This window comes from Gopherus flavomarginatus, chromosome 9 (genome assembly GCF_025201925.1).
Source record: "Gopherus flavomarginatus isolate rGopFla2 chromosome 9, rGopFla2.mat.asm, whole genome shotgun sequence".
NCBI classification, from domain to species: domain Eukaryota; kingdom Metazoa; phylum Chordata; order Testudines; family Testudinidae; genus Gopherus; species Gopherus flavomarginatus.
In genome coordinates, this window is record NC_066625.1 from 46,513,461 (window position 1) to 46,534,569 (window position 21,109).

Genomic DNA, 21,109 nt, shown 5'->3' on the forward strand with positions numbered 1-21,109 from the left:
CTGGCTAAAATATACTGTCTGCTCACACCTGACTCTCTGCCATTCCCCACCGGGGCCTGACAAGCTTTGCATGTGTTTGGATTCTGCAAAGCAGAGGAGCAGGTGACGTTTTCCTTAAAAGTTGTGTGTGTGTGTGAATCTTTGGCCAGGTCTGCACTACAAAATTCCTTCATCATCATTATATTGCTCAGGTGTGTGAAAAACACACAACACTCCCTCGGTCGGCAGCTTATGGCTGGTGTACACACTGATATGCCACGTCTGGTGACAAAACTGCCCTGTTTTGGTGACAAAATAAAACCACCTCAATGAGAGGCCTAGAGCTTTTTGCAGCAAACTTAAAGCGACAAATTGTCAGTGTAAATGCTGCTGGTCATTATATCACCATAACTGGCCTCCACCAGCATCCCATAAAGTGCCATGAACTCACCTGCCCTGCATTCCTGCTACAGAGGCTGGGCCCCTCCCCTTTCATAGCTCCAGAAAGTTCTAACAGCTGAGTCGCTATCTACACTGGGATTAGGTTGATATAACTGTATTGCCAGCCTAAGTAATGTAATTACACCAACCTAATTTTGTAGCGTAGACCTGGCCAAAGAATCACACACACACCTTGGAAGCAAAACTTCACCTGCTCCTCTGCTTTACAGAAGCCAAACACGAGCAACGCTTGTCAGGGGCCAGTGGGACTTGTCAGAGAGTCAGGTGTGAGCACATATGCATTCAATAACAGCAGGCACCATGGCTTAGTTGGTTAAAGTACCTGTTTTGTAAACAGGAGATCCTGGGTTCAACTCCCAGTGGTGCTTGGGGGAGTGGCTTTTGGGGCACCTGGTATTGGCTACTGTCAGAAGACAAGATTCAGAGCTAGGTGGACCTACTGTTTAAATTACACTCAAAGGCATTGATAATAGAGTGACTGAAAGTTTGGGTGTTGAGAGCTGATAGGTCAGTGGTCCAGTTCCCTCAATGTGGTTTTACCATTTCTACTTCCTAAACTCCCTCCCAACCGCTATAAAATTACAATGCAGACAAATGGGCTTGAGCCCAACCTCAGAGGCCCCATGAGGGGCGAGGGTTTCTGAACTCAGGCTTCGCTGTGAACACAAATATCTGCACCACAGTTTTTAGCCCCTCAGCTTTACATCCAGGATCCCAAGTCAGATGATCCAGGTCAGCCCTGCTGCCATCTTTATTCCAGGAGAGATGGGCTTCAAGGGTACGTCTCCATTGCAGTGGAAGCCCAGGTGTGGCACACTGTGCTCAGAGCAGCACCTGGAAGCTCCATATTCACTAGTCTCATATAATGATGACATGGTTTGTACAAAGTCTGCCTGGTGAGGTATCATTTCAAAAGTCTTGATCTGTTGAACATTAATATTTTGTTGGACTGTGTGTGCTCGCATTGGTTGGGAAGTTATGAAGTTTTGCTCTGTGTGCATTACTGAGATATGTTATGAGGTTGAGAAATGCCCCCCACCAGCCTTTCAGGTGTGACAAGGGAGGAGCCAGACTCGCTGCTTTCCCATTGAAGGGATCCACACTCCCAAGGACTATCCCAGGAACCATGTACAATGCAGGCTTCTCCAAGATAGCACAGAGACAATGGACACTGCTTGACTCACATGGTAGCAAAGGAGCTTCCTAGCAAGTTAGATGAAACTATGAAAGAGGGGAACAGACATCATGACTTGGCCTCTCTTCCCCACAACTCAACAGCTGGAAACACACCTGGAGGACAAAGACTGAACTGATTCAGAAGTCAGAAGAGAATAATAATAATACTTTCAAACCAAAGTCCCCAAACTGACTAGTATTGGTTTTTCAGCAAAATTTTGCAGTTTGCGGAATTTTGTTTTCTCAGCCAAAGCTTGCCAAGGGAAACAGGGAGATAATGTTTGAGTTGCCTCCTTCAGAACAGCTTGGCCTAGACACTAGCTCTGGTTCACTCTTCTGGCTTTGCTCGAGTTGAGGGTATTTTAATAATTTGGGCGGATCCCAGAGTGTTTGGGGGAGATGATGAAGATGTTACCTTTCAAGACAAAAACTAAGAAATACAGGACTAGAGATTTTATTTATTTATTTATTTAGAAATCTGGGATTTGGACATTTTATTTAAATCTGAGGGGGTCTGAGTTTCTAAGAAGGTTTTTGTTTGCAAGAAGCAACATTGTTTGGTTTGTCATTGTAGCAAAGGGGGAGATGGTTGTCTATAAAGGAGGAGTGAAGACTAAAGGCATCCAGAATGAAGGGGATTTGAACCTATGCATGCCGAGAACAATAGATGAGCAGTCTACCATTTTAACCACTTGGCTATTTCATCTGAGTTGTTAAGAAAGAGACAGTAGGAGAAATCTAAGGCCAGCAGAGATAGGGACAATATGGACTTTTTAAATATTAAGCGGAAGCAGGGGCTGATTGAGCTCCCTCCTCACATCTAGTTAGGAGCTGGGGGAAAGACTTCAGGAACAGATTGTGTTTGCATAGACACACCTGCTCTGCCTAGCGATGCAGCATGATGGGGCCACTTTCCTAAAAGGACTGGTGTTGGCTGATTACAAATCACTTTAGGATTGAGTGGAATGAAATGTTATTATCCTTCCTGCATGAGTGAAGAGCAGCAGAACATACCTAGCTGGTCCTGATGGAAGGGTAGGTGGGTGAGGAATAGCCTTTTTTGGGGTGCATAGAAGTGATTGAGAACATCGTCCCAGAACAATGGTCCCCAAATATTTCACACTGTGTCCTCTTATGCATGGCCGTGGACCCTTGGAAGCCAGAGTCAAGAACTGAGGCTGGCAGTGGGGCTGTTGCTTGCTGGGGAGAGGGGTGCAGACAGGGGTAAGGGAGTCCAGGCCAAGCTGGGAGCCAGAGGTCCAGGCTGAGGGTAGGGTTGGGGAAGAGCTGGGACAGACTTGGGCTGAGTGGTGCTCCCTCCATGGGGGCTGGCTCAGGCCCTGAGGTGCCCCCATGAAGGTTCCTCTGGGTCCCCCTAGCAGTTATGCCCCACATTTTGGGGACCACTGAACCCTACTCACTAATCAGGGGCTACTGATGCCAAAGCCCAGGGAAAGGGAGGACAAGTGCGGGGCCCCCAGCACTGGAACCATGTGAAGGGGCTGCAGGAGAGGGTCATGGCTGGTGGCACGGGGAGTTAAGGGCAAAGGCAGCACAGGTGGGGGCAAGAGTTAGGGGAGAAGGAGGTGCAAGGGTTGGGAGTGCAGGAGCTAGCGGTAAAGGGGGAGTGGGGATCATCCAGGGGCAATGGGGAAGTGCCAAAGTACAAGCTTTGCCCAGGGCACCATTTCCCCTAATGCTGGTCTGAGCAAACAAATGGAAATGACCCTTCAGTAAGACCAGAACCATAGTGTAGAAAAGCCCCTTTGTTAAGTGGTTGTGGCTGAGTGCTTAGGGAGATGGGTTAAAAAACACTGGGTGTCTTTCTATGGAGGTTTGATTTTTGCCTGCTAGGCAAGGCTGGTGTGTGGTGTCTTCATGGCTGTACTTTCAGTGTCTGATCACCCACAGTGCCACAGGGAGCCAAGTCTAGGCATATTCAGAGGCTCTATGCCAGGGTTTATCAAACTTCCTTTCACTACACACCCCTTCTGCCAAAAAAAACTTACTACGTAGCCCTGGAAAAAGGGACCAAGCCCCTCCCCACTGGGTAGAAGCAGGGGAGACTAAGCCCAGCCCCAGTTGGGGGAAGGCAAAACCAGAGCTGAAGGGATTCAGCCCTGGGTGGTGGGGCTCAAACTTTTGGCTTCAGCCCCAGGCCCCAACAAGTCTAATCCCAGCCCTGGTGACCCCATTAAAACAGCGTTATGACCCACTTTGGGGTCCTGACTCACAGTTTGAGAACCACTGCTCTATGTTGATTGGAGACTTTTTTCCTGTGGGTCTACTTAATCCACTTCCCCAAAAGGTGACAGCTATGTCAGTGGGAGAGGCTATAATGGTGGGTGTGCAGGCTGTGGAGTTTACCACTTTTAAGAAGTTTAATGAAACCCCATTTTTAAAACCACCTATTGTCTGCGAATCGCAAAGGAGCTTGATGAAGCAAGGTCTGTCTATCAAAGTCCTGGAGATCACAATTCTATACTCCTGTTGTCATAGGTGTATAGCTTGGTAGTAGAGTACTTAACTACAGCTGAATTGGTCCTTGGTCAAACCTCTGTGTTCTCTTTTCACCTTCTTTCTTTTTTTAAAAAAAAGGAAAACATTTTCATTTTCATTCTTCATTATGTTCAGGAGTTCCACTATACAGGGATGCTTGATATGAATGTAAACACTCAACATTTTGCTGTCCATATGCATAAAAACCTAGCAAAGCTGTCCATCAGCTGAAATCAGTTCCAGTCCTCTAATGTCTAGTTTATGTTTTCATCAATTAAACAAAGGTATCATAAGAATGTACATTTGCAGATCCCTCTTCTCCAGGAGCTGTGCTGTGCAGAAGAAAAAGAGCCACATCCAGCTGCAGTTCAGGAGTCTGATGACCAAAGAGCCAACAAATATTCTGAAGGTTGGAGAAAAATACCTTCTAGTGAGCTATTGAATGAGCTCAACCTGTTTAGCTTATCAAAAGAAGATTGAAAGGTGACTTCACTGAAGTGTTGAATGGTTTTACTGGAGGGAAAAGATTGGGTATGAAAGGCTCTTTAATCGAGCAGAGAAAGGCATAACAAGACCCAATGGCTGGAAGGTGAAAAGAGACAAATTCATATTACAAATAAGACACAAATATTCAACAGCAAGGATGATTCACCACAGGAACAATGTACCAAGGAAAGTGATGGATTCTCCATCTCCTGATGTCATTTAATGAAGACTAGATGCCTTTCCGGAATGTGTTTGCCCCAAAAGCAGCTATTGTGTCACACAGGAGGCCTGTGATATGCAGGGGGTCAGATTAGATGCTCTAATTGTCTCTTCCGGCCATAAAGTCGACTAATTTCTGAAAAACTGAGTGTAGCATTGGGAGCAGCGCCTGATGTTTTCCTGTCTAGCCGGCTTGCTGCCTAGAACAAACGCTCCTTGAGTGGGGTGATCCACAGAGAGTAGCTCAAACCTCCAAAGTGCCTGGCCAGGGGCAGGACATTAGCACAGCAAGGGAGGGATGTGGCAGTAACATCACAAAGGCCTTTTGCAGGACCTCAGACTATTGGTCAAAGGTGGTGGGGAGGTGGTGACCTCACAGAGAGATGCTGACATCAGCCAGGCACAAAAGAGGCGAGGAGCCAGGGAAACCTCAGAGACCCCTGTGGCTTTACTTCAGCAAGTCTCCTTCTCCAGGTCTGTGTTTGAGGACTGAGAGAGGATTCGGGTTCACGTAGGTGAGCGCCAGGAGGAATCTCTTTCTAGTTTTCCCCTTCCCTTTTCCTGATTTTACTAGAAAACAACTGTCTCTGTTTAGAAGGTAAGAGCCTTCTCGAGGTTTGAAACCTGTTCAGTCTGATCCATCTGGTGACAGTTGAATTCTAGGCATGGAAATCACGAGCTTAAGGAGGCCGAATTTTATTCTGCACCTGGGATTTTGTCCCTTAGAAACACTGGGGACAATAGGGATTGTCCTTTTTGTTACACCTTTTCCTCCATCCCTCTCTCTCTCCTTTCCCTTTGTCTCTAGCTTCTTTTGTCCTTTCTCCTCTTCCCCTCCCAACACCAGGAGGTGTGTGTGTCTGTGTGTGTGTGTTGCAGGGGAGTACTTGGCAGCTCCCACTGTGGGAGGTCCACCCAAAAATGTGAGGCTGAAATAGTGCTCTGGCAGTGACCCCACCCGTGACCTGGGCCATCCTTTGGGCTCTCTGGTGAGAATCCTCGGCCTCTCATCCTCAGTCTCTACCCTGATTGGCTGAGCAGGGGGTTACTGACATGGAGGAGACTCAGGTCCTTGTTCTTCTCTTTTAAAACCAAGTAAATAAGTCATAACCAGTCATACGTTTGACAAATTTTGCTGCTTTCTGCATTAACTGTCTCTGAGCAGTTCATGGTTCTCTCTAATATTGCAGTTCTCAAATACATGCTGAATAATTACTGTGCACTGTTGTTGGTCTGCAGCTCATTTGAGAACACTTTACTCAAGTCATTCAGTGTTTGAAAATCATGATCTGATGCTTAGTTTGAAAATCAGGGCTCTTGGGTCCTGTTCCCAACTCTGCCACTGGCTGGCTGTGTGACCTAAGACAAGCCAATTCTCCTTTCTCAGCCTTAGCTTCTCCCTCTTTCAAGTAAGGATACCAATGATCTGCTCCTACCTATCTCATGGTGGGTGGAGGATGGGGATCCATTGAAGAGTGTCACTAGGAGTAGTGCGTAATATGAGGTGTCCTATCACGTTTACTCAGAGCAGATTATGACATAATAGAATAGCTGAAATAGACTTTTTCATTTGTATTTTTCAATTTTGAAATTAAGAGCAGCAACTACTTAGCTCAGATTGAAGCATCTTTTCTAATTTTTGAGATCTAAGTGTCTCCTCTTTGTTTGCAACGAGACAATTTAACACACTCTGACAAACAGGAGATGCTTTTGTTTTGCAACAAAATATTTTTGCAAAGAACTTTCATCTCACTTGTTTTGATTTTGAGAAACAAACTGGTTTAGTCTGAAGGGGATTTTCTGACTGAAATGGTTTCAATGAAATTTCCCCACTATCTAGATTCCTGGGCTCTATCCCTGCCTCTGGGGGGGTTTGCTGTTTGTTAGAACAAGAGTCAGGACTAGTGGCTTCTCTTTTTGGCTCTGCCACCACCTTGCTGTCTAGCCCCTTGGGTAGGCCACTTCCCTTCTCTGGACCTCAGGCTCCTCCCCATCTGTCCAATGGAAAGAGGGACAATTCTCGAACTCTGGGCAGTCGTGAGCCTGAGTGAGATAAGGGGCGTTAAAGCCCTCTGTGAAGGAGAAAGAGGAGTTTCACGGTGTTTAGCACCAAAGAATTCTAAAGTTTGCTAAAATGTCTAATCTGTGGAAACAAGAAATGGTCGGGGCCAAACTTTTTAACCACTGCCTTTTTTAAAGCTTATTCAGGAATGTGAGTCCCTGTCTCTTAAGTACCTGGGGTTCTTTGCCAGCAGGAGAGAAGAGGTTCCTGCCTCTGTTTTTGTGGCCTTAACAAATCAGGTTTTGTGCTTCAGTTCTCATCTGAGATCCCTGAAAAAGAACACCTTCCCATTCATGAACAAGACAGGACCTATATTTAAAAGGGGAACAAAGAGATCCCTGAGACTTACAGACTAGCTAGCCTCACTTCCATAGCTGGAGAGATACTGGAATAGATTCTTAAACAATCAGTTTGTCAGCAGCATGTACAGGATACCTTGGTTCTTAGGACGAGTGAGCATGGGTTTGTCAAGAACAGATCATTCCAAACCATTCCTCTTTCCTTCTTTGGAAGGGTTCTGGGCCTGTTGGAGGTGGGTAAACATTAGATGGGATCTATCTCGGTGTTACTGAGGCTTTTGACAAAGTCCTGTAGGGCAGTCTCACAAGCAAATGAGGGAAATGCGGTCAAGACACATTCAGTGTGATTTGGGTGGAGAGCTAATTGAAAGCCCAGACTCCAAGAGCCCTTCTCCATGTTTGGCTGTACAGCAGAGAGGGTGTACCTGTTGGGTTCGGCAGGGGTCAGTCCGGGGTCCGGTACTATTCAATATTTTCATTACAGATTTGGATAATAGAGTGGAGAGCATGCCTCTAAAATTTGCAAATGACACCAAGCACTTTGGAGCACAGGATTGGAATTCAAAACGCCCTTAACAAATTGGAGAATTGGTCTTCTTGAGCCAAACTCCATGGTTGGGCCCATCTCTCTAGACTGGGATGAAGTGAAACCCCAGAGGGAGTGTGCAGCAGTGGTTAGTGAAGGGACCTGGAAAGAAGGACTGCTGGGTTCCATCCATCCTTCTGACATTTGGTGTGGTCCTGGGCCAGTAGCTTCACCTCCCCAGGCCTGTTTCAAATTAGTAGGGTTGGGGTTGCAGTCCCAAGAGCCCAGGGCGATTGGGAGGCTCCAGGAAGGTGTGTAAAGTGCTGGAATTTCAGGATTCTGGAGGCCTTGTCACCCCCACACTAGGGTGATGTTCTGTACCCCCTGTTGATGGCCAAGTTTCTCCTTTCCTTGGCAATAAGACAGACTCTTGTTTTCCCAGCCAGCTGATCGCCCAGTGTCATCACCCTGCCTGCTGGCTGGGCAGGGTAACTCCTCAGGTCACCACCCCTCTCTCCAGTCTGCCTTGGGCTGGGAGAGTGAGGAGAAGGGTGAGGGATGACACTGAACATCCTCCATCCACCGCTCCATCACCAGAGCAAGTGAGTGGCATTAGGGTTGCTCGGTGGCATCCCCTGTCTGTTAGGGGAAAGGCAGAAAGAGGGGAGAAGAATCTCTCCCAAAGGAGATTGGATTTGCAAACAGCCCCCAGGAACCCCTCACTCTCAGACTTGGGAAGGGCTTCTCCAGAGCCATCTCCAGTGTGTTTGGCAAGATCCCAGCAATGGAGCTCCCAGCAATTCCCTTGTGGGAGACTGTTCCCCAGGCTGAGAGTCTCTGAGCTGGGCCAGACCCGGGGAGCTGCTGAGCATGGAAATCAATGGGAAATGAGGGGGCCCTGGCCTTGCTATGCCTAGGGACTTTGAAGTGGGGAATGGTTTCCCAGGAGAAATCCAGACTCCTGGGTTCTGTTACTTCTCTAGCCTGGGTGCGGGGGTGTGGTGGGGGTGAGTGTGTCCTGGATTGGCAGGAGGGAGCTACTTGTCCAAAGTGACCGATGATCTTTGTGACTGATCCTAGTGCTCGAAAAGGACGAGACTCCCCAGTTCTTGCAGCCCCAGGGATGAGGAGGGGGAACGCTGAATGGGAGCAGATCATGCAAGTGTGTGTAGCCTGCACTCCCTGCACCCCGGTGGCAGGAGGAGGAGCTGCTCTGGCTGGGGCAGGGATGTGTGGGGACCAAACAGGCTGGTTAGCGAGAGGCTGCCTTGACCACAGACTCATGCCTGCTCCCTGCTCGGTTCCAGGATGGCCAGGCTCCTGAGGATGTTCAGGAAGAAGGCTCTGCAGGTGTCCCCAGAGCCTGAGGGAAGCAGCTGCCATCTTCCCCAGGAGCGGAGGTTGGATCATTTCACAGGCCTCCTGTATGACACAATAGCTACTTTGGGGGCAAACACATTCCAGAAAGGCATCTAGTCTTCATGAAATGACATCAAGAGATGGAGAATCCACCACTTTCCTTGGTAGCTTGTTCCTGTGTGAATCATCCTCGCTCTTGAATATTTGTGTCAGTACCATTTTTGTAATATGAATTTGTCTCTTTTCATCTTCCAGCCATTGGGTCTTGTTATGCCTTTCTCTGCTCGATTAAAGAGCCCTTTAATACCCAATCTTTTCTCTCCATTCTGGCACTTCAACACTTCAATGAAGTCACCTTTCAATCTTCTTTTGATAAGCTAAACAAGTTGAGCTTGTTCAATAGCTCACTAGAAGGCATTTTTCTCCAACACTCAGTACATTTGTTGGCTCTTTGCTGCCCCAGCCCCAATTTCACAACATCTTTTTCAAATGAGGACACCGAAACTGGAGGCAGTATTCCAATATCAGTCTCACTGATGCCGTGTCACCTCCTGTGACGTTATTGACATGATGATGTTCGTCTATCGTTGTCGATGAAGACCTCAGCAACTCATTCGTTCAATGATCGTACTCTGTGCGTCCAAATATCACTGATCAGTCCAATTTGGGCATGGAACGTCCTGTTACACATCGGACAGACCTGATGGCACTGTTGATAATGTGCAGGCATCTCTGGACTTGCACAGCTCACGCTTTCTTTCAGACTCAGCAGTACGTCTCACCTCAGAGGTATTACTGCCTGTGTGAATGAGGCTGCGCCATGCTGGACGGTTCAGTGCGAGGGTTTCCCATGTGGCAGTGTTGATCTCGAGGGACTTCAGAGAGATCTTCAGCGTGTCCTTGAACCGCTTCTTTTTTCCTCCATGAGAGCACTTTCCCTGGGTGAGTTCTCTGTAGAAGAGTTGTTTAGGAATGCGTTCATCTGACATTCTCACAACATGTCCGGCCCATCTGGTCTGGGCTCTCATCAGCAGTGTGTGAACTGACAGCAGACTGGCTCTGGTAAGGACTTCAGTATCGGGTACTTTGTCCTGCCATCTGATTTTTAGAAGCTTTCACAGACAGGAAATGTTGAAGTGATCGATCCTTCATGCATGACTCCGATAAACAGTCCACATCTTGCAGGCGTACAGCAGAGTGGAAGCACCACTGCTTGGTAGATCTTCAGCTTCGTTGGTAGGCTGATCCCTCGATGTTCCCAGACGTTGGAGCGCAATCGGCCAAATGCAGATCTGGCTTTAGCAGTTCGGCAGTTTACTTCAACATCGATTGACACCGCTCGGGAAAGGGTACTGCCCGGTACGTGAAGTGGTCCACTGCCTGAAGTCTCTGTCCATTTACAGTGATGGACGGTTCTGAATAGGGAGCATGGGGAGCTGGCTGGTGCATAACCTCAGTCTTCTTTATGTTAATGGTGAGACTGAAGTTGTTGCACGCAGATGAAAACTTGTCCATACTAGCTTGCATTTCTGGCTCTGTACTAGCATTCAGAGCACAATCATCGGCAAAGAGAAAGTCTCAAAATACAGTTTCCTTCACCTTGGTGATGGCACACAGTCACCTCAGATTGAATAGTTTCCCATCAGTTCTGTACTTCAGGCCTACTCCTTCAGTGCAGTGTTGAAAGGCATCAGTCAGAGTGGAAGAGAATATCATGCTGAACAAAGTGGGTGCTTAAAACACACCCTTGTTTGATACCGTTGGTGCCTGGGAAGGCCTCAGATGTTTCACCGTCATCCAGGACACCAGCCATCATACCGTGATGAAATTGACGTACCATTTGTATGAATCTGTCTGGACAGCCGAATTTCGACATGATCCTCCACAGGCCCTGGCGACTGACAAAGTTGAATGCTTTCATGAGGTCCACAAAAGTTGTGTAGAGTTCACGATTCTGCTCTTGACATTTCTTCTGTAGCTGATGCGCAGCGAAGATCATGTCAATAGTCCCACGTCCCTTGCGGAAGCCGCACTGGCAGTAAGCCCTGCTCCAGGTGAGTAACCAATTGGTTCAACAGAACCCGTGCAAGAACTTTCCCAGCTGTAGAGAGCAGCGAGATTCCATGGTGATTGTTGCATACCTGGCGATTGCCCTTCCTCTTATAGAGGTGCACAATGGACGCGTCTCTAAATTCCTGTGGAATGGATCCCTGCTTCCAGAAGGACTGAAACAGCTCAATGAGTTTCCGTAGCAACATGGGTCCAACGACTTTGTACACCTCTGCTGGTATGGCATCTGACCCTGGGGCTTTGCCGCTTGACAGCTGGTTGATGGCTTTCTTCACTTCGTCCTCTTCTGGTGAAGCATCCAAGGAGTCATTGGCTGCAGCCTGGGGCATCTTTTCAATGGCCTCATCTTTGATGACTGAGGGGCAGCTGAGAACTGCTTCAAAATGTTCAGCCCATCTCTGGAGAATCTGTGGCTTTTCTGTAAGGAGCACAGTGCCATCAGAGTTCAGGAGGGGAAAGTTCCCAGAAGACTGTGGACTCTTGGTGCTCTGCTGGTCACTGCCTTGCTGGAAGGCCCCGAGGGAAAACAAACAAGCACACAGGTAGCAGAGGATGTTTTTGATCCATTAACCTCTGGGTTATGGACCCAGCACACTTCTGCTGCGCCACTATGCTGGCTCTTCATGACTCCTGCCACCCAGCTACCACTATCGGGATTAGCGCCTTACATGCTCTCGTGCTGCCAGGCAGATGCGCAGGCTGCTAGGCAGCTGGCCTGGTCACAGGATTTTACAGCTTATACAGGGTAAAAGGGATCTATTTGGGGTTTGGACCCCATTGGGAGCTGGGTAGCTGAGTGCAAGAGATGGGAGAACTTCTTAAACTGTTTTCAGTTAAGCCTTCAGCTTCACCCTCGCCTGAAAAGTACTCACCATTAAGGGGTATGGGTTCCAAATGCCAAACGTTTGTGGGAGATAGGAATGGATGTTTGTTTATCTGTGATTGTTCTAACTGATTTCCTTTCTGCTGTTCCTGGTGTGCAAAGACAGAGGCATTTTTGAATCTCTTAGAATAGCTGTTAGTGTTGCAGTCCCTCACCTTAAGCTTATGCTATTAGATCTCTTCGGTGGTATATTCTGGTCCTGAGAGGTAAAAGGTTGCTCTGTGTGTGACATTATGAAGTGAGGTAACAAATGTTGATTGCAGAGATGGGGCAAGTGCCACAAAAGTCCTGTCCCCCAGCTGCAGTCCCTGAGTCCCACCTGCAAAATTTCCTTGCAGTCTGAGTGGAAAAGAGCATTTTACCCAACTGTGAAGTTGCTTACAACTTTCAGTGTGTAAATGAGATCAAAACCCACCACTCTAAGTACATCTAAAATTCATACTTAAGTATTAGGAATCTTAGGTCAGTGACATAGAACTGAATTTGTAACACAATTACAAAAAGCTTTATTTTTAAACTAGAAAAGAAAAAAAGCCATAAAATCCAGTTAGAAACTTCAAAAAAGAACCATAGTACTAATTTAAACACTCATTTTCAATCTCTCTTAATTCACTAGGCTTTGGAACCCATGTCTCTTGCCTAATGAGATATATGTAGGTTCGGATGACTCCCAAAAGCATGAACTGCTAAGGACCATTCTACTGTCCTTGATTCATATCACCAGGAAAACTACACTTTATTACTCCTGCCCTAATAAGAAAGAGATTGGGGATCTCACAGCAGCCGAAATGATCATTTGAACCAGCACCCCCATCATGCAATGCGGGGTGGGTGTGACCATGCACATCAGCAACAAAAGGCCTTTACAACACATCACCAACAGATGTCAGCGCAGAGTTCATTCTGATCCTGCTTACGTCCTGCCCCCAGCCAAGAATTGGTCATCCTGGTAAATCACGCTCCCTATTATACCAGCTCATTGGTATTGAATGCTAAAGTCACGGCTAGCAAAAGTAGCCACCCATCTCTGCCCTGTAGCATCAAGCTTAGCCCTTGATAACACATAAGTCACATACCTGAAACTGAGCACCAGACAAGCAGTCTCCAAATTTCTCAGTGATGGCCCATTTCAAGGCCAAGAACTGCAGCTGGTGGATGGGATAGCGAGTTTCGCTATCAGACAGTCCTCAGCTGGCAAAGGCTACAGATTTACATTTCCCTTCCACTTCCTGGTACGGGACTGCTCCCAGACCCTCCAAACTGCATCAGCATGCAGGAGAAATGGTTTGTTTGGGTCAGCAAGGACTAGGACTGGCACAATAATCAGGCAAATAATGATTTCCTGTAAAGCCCTGTCACATCTCTCATCCCGCCATGTCCCAAATGGAGAGGAGAGGAGCCTCTCCCCTGTCCCAGGCCAAGCACACCAGATCTGTGAAGGCAAGATGTCCATAGCCTAACCTAGCTGGAGAGAGAAATTCATTCCTCAGCCCAAGTCTACTGGAGTTGCTGTTGTAGTGAGAGAGAGATGTCTCTCGCCTGGTTCTTAGATCCTCTGATAAGAGAAGATGGGGGGGGAGTTTTTTCTTCCCCCCTACAGCTTGAACTTCCCTTTTGCCCACCACTTTGTGCTCTAGTCTGTTCTACCTTTTTCACCTCAATTCTCTTTTTCCTGGTCTCGTTCCAGATCCCTGAGAGCCCAATTCTTTGCCCTAACCCTGAGCCCTCTACTGCACCCTGAACTTCTCATTCTAACCCCACTCTAGAGCCTGCACCCCCAGGGCCAGTGCCCTTATCCCCCTGCACTCCAACTCTCTGTCCCATGTAGCCTCATTTAGAGTGTACTACTAATAATAATTTGGATAATATTAAGAAAATTTAATTTATTAGCTTAAATTTTATTTAGTTTAATTGAGTTACAAAGTTACAGTTGCATTACTGTTATTCAAAACATACATAGGGCATTTTATGCAACAAAGTTTTGGTTAATGTATTCATACCCCTCCTTGATAACCTGGTGGTAAGAGACACAGGACCAGCCTTGCAGTTCAGGTTTCTCAATTCTTGAGTGAAAGATGCAGTGCTTAGAAAGCTAATGTTACTTAGGGTTTACTTGACTAAGTTAAACTTAAAATCAAAATCTAATAAACAAAGAATAAAAACTTACAGAAACGGAGCTTATCCTAGTTCCCTTGAAACTTAAAGTTTAAGAACAAGTACAGCCTACTACTAGTAGATAGAGAGAGAGTGCAGGAAGTAAGTCAGAATGATAGAGCGAAGTACTCTAGCGAGGTGGGTTACCTCTTTTATAGGGCACAAGTGCTGGAAATCCTTCCTCCTATGCCCAAATTTAATTCCTCACCCACAAAATGTTAGGGTACGCTTACTTCATAGGCTAGTATGTTTGTGAGTGTTGATGACATGTACATATGCACATAAGTTTCCTTGTGGTGTACCTGTTAAGTCTGTGGGTATAATACTGAAAAAAAAACCTATGCCATTCTCCATTGTCAATTGGTCTAGGTAAAGGTCTTAGACAGGTGTGGGTACTTATCTATTTAAGTAACAAGATAAAGGTCAACTTTGCTTTCTGAGTAAAAGGTCACAATATAGATATGCTCAGTTTACCTTAGCTTAACATATAGGATATGGCCTGTAGGTCCTCGTAAGTCATGTGCCCCAGCCCTCTAATCATTTGTATTGTCCGCCACTGGACTCTCCCCAATTTGTTCACATCCCTTCAGATGAAGGGTCCAACCCAAAAAGTACTCACATTTCACCCCAATGGCCCCAAAATGCCTGCTTTTAATATGTACATAGGGTGCTGCCTTGGTCAAGTAACTCCTGAGCTCTCCAGTCTAGCCTGCTGGCAGAGAACAAGGTGAAAATTAGCCAGGACATCCCTCAGTCAATTCCCTGTGCTCCCAGCAGGTGGTATCGGAAAGCTCCAAGATCGCTCACTTCCCTTTCTCTCATCAGCTTCAGGCCCCAGGTTTACAAATGCACAGACAAGATGGGATTCTCCCTTGGGCTCAGGGTGTGGGGCTGCTCTGAGGCGATGGACTTGCACACTTGGGATATTAGTGCAAAGATACAATTTCAATTTCTCTTAGAGAAATTTGAGGGCAATTTATATTTGGTAAAAATCTTATTTAGTGAAAGGAAAGCTGCAGTGACAGCCTGGTTACTGGGGTGCAAAACACTTTCCTCCTGCTAGAAACAAGAAGTTAGAATTAGACATTTACATCGTTTGTTCCAACATTGGCACAGGTTTAATTTTGCTTCTGTGTAGGTTTGTTTCAGGCTGTGACCGTTTTGGTTTATTGGGTTGTTCTGTTTTTTTTTTAGTTGGAATGGAGCTTTTAATTGACATTTGCTGCATTGGAATGGCTGACCTGCAACACCAGTTTTGACATATTCTGCATATTTTATACAGATTTGGCCAGTATTCAAGGATTCAATTCCTTTATAGGAGGTTTTAGTGGTCAGGCTTATTTATTTGATGTTATTTTATCATAACATAGCACACCTTTTAGATAAAATGTTGAAATTATTAATTTATGGCATTTGTTAGTTACTATTTTAAAAAGCAAAGTTTTTCTTAATGTTTGAGTTTTAAATTAGGCATTGTTTTTGGTTTCAAATTTTCATTTAGGTTTTGGTTGTTGATGGGATCTTTAAGAACTTTAGATTTAATACTAAAATTTGGACAGATTTAGCTTATTTAAAGTAAACCCTGTTCACTATTTTATTTTAATAAAGGTTGTATTGCTGTAAACCCTGGCAAAGGGAAGAGGAGATGAGCCTGGTCTTTAACTGAGAAGGAGCAGAGGCATGGGAGGGCCAGGTGATGGGGGGTACAGCCCCCCAATTTTTTTTTGTCTAGCCCACCTCAGTCCCCCACCAAACGAGAAGAGTCTGATGCCACCCCTGCTGGTCACTGGGTGTCACTGCTGCTCCATGGGAAACATGCTCTGTGCATTACCGTGATTGGTCCATGGGTGTCACTGCTCCTAGAAGGGAGACACACGTTGTGCATTACACCACCTGACCACTGGGTGTCACTGCTGTATCAAGGGAAACACTTTCTGTGCATTACCCTGAATCACCACGAGGTGTCACTGCTGCTCGAAGGGAAACATGCTCTGTGTGTTACCCCGATTGGCCACTGAGTGTCACTGCTGCTCCCAGGGAGGCATAAGAACGGCCAGACTGGTTCAGACGCAAAGTCCATCTAGCCCAGTATCCTCCTGTCTTCTAACAGTGGCCAGTACCAGGTGCCCCAGAGGGAATGAACAGAACAGGGAATCATCTAACCCCCAGATGGCAAAGTTCGTTGTCTGACTGCGAGAGAGACAGGCAACACCAGCAAGGTCTGATCAAAAGCCCTTTATTGACAAGTGCACGTATCAATAGAGAGCTGCTCGTCTCCAGAGAGAACCAACCTGCTCTTTACATCTTAATATAAGCCTATATAGACAGTTCCAGCACTTCATAAATTATTCACAGGAGCAACCCACCCCCTTCTTCTAACAACTAGAAACTAGACACTTTTAGTATACATGTTTTACAGCATTAGGTGATTAACAATATCTGAGCAAGCACCAGAAGTTAGGAATGTAGGGGAGTTAAAACAGACGGAGAACTGAACCAAGGAGTGAAAACAGGGAGGCTGGGATTTCTTATCAGTTCTTCAAAGGAACTGTTCCTAACACAGCACAGTTGGTACTATACCAGGAATGCAGCCCCTCCCTTTTCTCACTTTTTCCCAGCACTTCGTGAGACATGCTGTTTCTCAGTTCTTTTCCACTCAGGAATTACCCACAAACCTCTGTTAGCCTGACTTTGGTAAGGTTGGCATACCTGGTTTTGTCTGCTATATCTTTATTCAGGCCTAACACACTGTTGCTCATTCCCAGCTTCTGGCAAACAGAGGCTACAGGCACCATCGCTGCCCACCCTGGCTAATAGCCCTTGATGGACCTATCCACCATAAACTTATCTAGTTCTTTTCTGAACCCTGTGCAACTGTCCTGAGTTTACCCCCCTTCCCCTCGTCAGGTTGTATATGGAAAAGAGGATGAGAATGAGGAGAGCCATGATGTGTCTGTCACTGGCTGGTGCCTCAGTTTCCTCTAGGCAGCAGTGCTGCAGGCTCCTTTGGTCAGTGCCCATGCAACTGTTTCTGGGGAAGGGGGAGTAGAGGCTGATGCTCCCCAGCCCCACACCCCTCCCCCAGCAGCTGGGGAATCCAGGCCAAATTTTACCCTGGTAGCTGGGCTGGGATTAGCCTGGGCTGGGGTAGGACTGGGAAGGAATTGCGGGGGAGAGACAGACGCACCTGCTGTGAGGGAAGATCCTTCCATTCCCTACCAACTTCCCTCACTCCTTGCAGCATGGTACCCCCTAGAACTTCTTTCTCTGTCATGGAGGCTGTCTGCTGCCTGCTTCTCCCTTAGCATCGTCTCTCCCCAACCTGGGGCACTGGCGTCACCCATCCTGTGCAAACAGGCAGGTCCCTGGTGTGCCCTGTGGTGCTGCCCTGCAATTTAGGGGGGCAGCTATTGGATGGAACCATATCGAAATATGGGGATGGGCAAGGCTGGGGATCAAGACTCTTGGGTTCTCCCCCCAATTCTGGGAGGAGAGTAGAGATTAGGGGGTAGAGTCGGAGAAGGGCAGGGCTTTGATCCAGGGCTCCTGCTTTTTCTCCACTTCCTGCAGCTGCTTCAGTCCTTTCAGTGCATTTCCTGTTGCAAATTCATTTGCTGACTTGTGCAACCCACCCCAGAGGTGGCTGCATCTCAGTGTTGGGTGAGGCATCCTTGGCTACATCACCCCCTAATCGCGTCTCTCTCCCCACTGCAGGTGACCCTGCAGCACTCGGCAAACATCTGCAAGATTGTGGGGGGCACTTTGAGCATTGGGCAGGCAGGGGCCAGGTGCCCAGAACCCCTCCACCAAGAATAGGACCCAGCACCCCCTACTTTTTACAGGGATTAAAAAGGGGCAAAGGGGAGCAAATCAGAGGAGGGGGTAGCCAGGGTCTGAGCAGGGCGTGGAAATGGGTTGGTCATGGGGGGTCAAGCAGCTGGAGGCAGAGTTAGGAGAGGGGCTGAAGGGCAAAATCAGGGAGTGGGGAAGGAGCTGGAGTTAAGCTCAGGGGAGGCGCTGCCAGAGGGTCAAACCCCAGCAGGGGCAGAGGGGTAACAGTTACCCCAGGGGGCTGAGACTCCAGTGTTTGCAAACATGGGGCAGAGAGGCTTTTTATTTCCTCTCCCACAGACAGCACCTCTCAGCATGGGCTTCCCAGGGCTGGGCTCTTAAAGGTACAGGCATCCCACTGCCTAGACCCTGCAGCTCCTCTCTGATGTAACCTACTGAGGTGCTGCAGTAGGAGCCTCAGTTCAGTGAAACTGGGAATTCCCTATACACTCCCCAGCCAGGGAGCTGTGCACCCCTCCCCCGAATTTCCCCAACACCCCCCAGTGGTCAGCGCTGCCAATGTTGTCATTGGTTGCAAATTTGAATGGAAATTGAAACGTTAACACACACTTCAAAAGCAGATACAACATATGAAAAATACTTGTACCTGAGAAAGTATAATAGGTTTGGAAAGTCTGGACAAAGCCGGGTTTCTCACCCAGCTGTTGTGTTTGCTGACAATGTCGGTGCATTGGCTTCGGCAATGTTGGCCAATCTTAGAATTTCAAATGATGATTTGTAAGCGAGGTGTGAATGAGCTCTCCCCTGACAGCTAGTGATGAGCCAGGGTTGAGGGGAGGCTTTGGGACCAGACTGTATTTACATGAACTCACCTACTCTGTGGAGGTATCCAGCAGACAGAGCTGGGCTGCCTCTGCTCTAGGTGCCCAGAGGAGGAAAGCTGTGTGGGGCTCCAGCTTGGGGCTCTTTCTCCCTCCTGCCAAGCCTTGACTATTAATCCCAGCCCTGGCACTCCTTTCTTCAAGCGCCATGTGGGTCAGAGGAAAAGTGTGGCAGGAAGCACAGGAGCCAAACTTGTGGGCACCAGGTGAAGCAGCAAGAATCCCAACCACCAGGTCAAACTGCAGGAATCAGCAACCAGAGTGGCAAGTTTTAGAGCCCCAACCCATTGTGGCCATCACGACCAAAGACCTGGCTCCTGTGGGTGAGTCATCCAGCAGGAGGGAAAAGACTCACTCTTGTACAACTAGAGACAGGGAAGTTGAGGACTGTGAGCTCCAGGGCTTTACCACAAGCCAACACCAGGTCCCACTGAGAGTTGAACTCAGATTACACTATTCAGTGTCCCAAGTGTTACCCATTACACCATGGAAACAGCTTATGCTGCCTTCTCTGGCCATCAGTGACCCTCACGGGGCTGGCTTGTGTAAGGGACTGTTGGCCCTTTACTAAAACTTAGTGTGTGTGGTGGGGGCGGACACTGGTTGGCTAATTCCTAGCACCAATAGAGGTGGGAAGGGTCAGTGGGAAATCAGGCCAAAGCTCCAAGTTAGCTGGACTGACAGGCCAGGCGGTGTAATGAGGGAGTCACCAGGCCAGGGGGTCCCATCCAGTACCAGCTTTAGGCCAATTCCCCCGATTCCCCCAAATTGGGCCCCGCACCTAAGAAGGCCCCATGCGTGCGCCTATAAGGGCCCCACGTCTTAAAGAAGAGATCCTAACTTTTTAATTTTTACTCACCTTGCGGCATCTTGGGTCTTCATTGGCATTTCAGTGGTGGGTCCTTCACTCGCTCTGGGTCTTCAGTGGCATTTCAGCGGTGGATCCTTCACTCGCTCCGGGTCTTCAGTGGCATTTCAGCGGTGGATCCTTCACTCGCTCCGGGTCTTCAGTGGCATTTCGGTAGCGGGTCCTTCAGTGCCATGGAAGACTTGGAGCGAATGAAGGACCCACTGCCGAAGTGCCGCTGAAGACATGGACCACTGCCAGGTATTCGAATTGGGTCCTGCAGTTCCTAAAGCTGGCCCTGGTCCCATCCTCCATGGGAGCGGGAACTGCCTGGGCCACAGTGAGGCTGAGCTAAGCAGAGAGCAGGAGCCCGAGAAGAGCAGGGAGCAGAGTTGTGCAGGTGTAGTGCCAGAAACTGTTCCCTGTAGGACTTTGTTACTGATACCTGAGGCTGTTCTTATTTGTTGACTTTTCCTAATTTGCTAAAACTTGATGGTGGTTTCTCTAGCAAAGGCCAGTCCCTGGCCCCTTGGTCCAGACATCCTCATTCACATCAGGCTTCAAATTGAGAATCATTTCCCATTCCCGCTCTGTGGGAGGGGAGACTTTTAAACGCGCTCTCTGTGCGACTGCACATGGCTAAGCAAAGAGAAAAAACCCAAATCCCCCCTGTGCTTTGGGAGCCAGGTTTGCAGTGGGAATTCTATAGTTCAGATGACTTCATGTCTGGGCATAGGGATTATTTACCAGTTTCTGTGACATTGGGGCATAACTGTGCTCACAGCCAAATTAATGTGCTTAGTGTGGCCGTGTGCCCTCAACTTTACACAATCTGTTTCCAAAAATTGGTTTCTGTAAAATCGGAATAATCCCCTAGTGTAGACATACTGTATGTGCCTGAGCATCCACAGTGCAAACTGGAGCCAGATCTAGTTTCACTCTGTCTACTCTTCAAACACTGCTGTGGTACTGCTATAGCACTCTGGAGTAGACAGTGACTGGTGGGGTTTTCCCATCCCTGTAATAGCTACATGGACAGAACAATTCTTCCTTTTATTTAGCATTATCTAACCAGGGCTTAGGTCACCTTAACTCTATGGGTTTGGGAGGAGGGGTTCACACCCTGAGAAATGTCGCTCTGGCAGTTCAGTGCCCAGTGTACACCAGCCCTTAGATCCCTCTTCGTTTTTCAATGCAGGCACTGACCTGTGAGAGGAAAACATCAGTTTAAAAACACAGAGACTGAATTCCCCACATTTAATCTCTCTGCACTTTCCAGAAAGTCACAGAATTCAATTCATTCTTGCTAGGACAGAGAAAAAATAAGTGATACTAAGTTTTTGGCTTGATTAAATAAAATTAAGTGTTTAATTAATATAGTAAAAATCTGTATTGATTCTTCTAACACCACATCA

General features: G+C 47.5%; 1 non-coding gene across 1 annotated transcript; it reads left to right on the top strand.

The window, feature by feature from the left end:
• Positions 1-735: 735 nt before the first annotated feature.
• TRNAT-UGU (transfer RNA threonine (anticodon UGU)) lies at positions 736-809 on the top strand. The gene has a single exon. It is a non-coding gene; the product is annotated as a tRNA-Thr (tRNA).
• Positions 810-21,109: the final 20,300 nt, after the last annotated feature.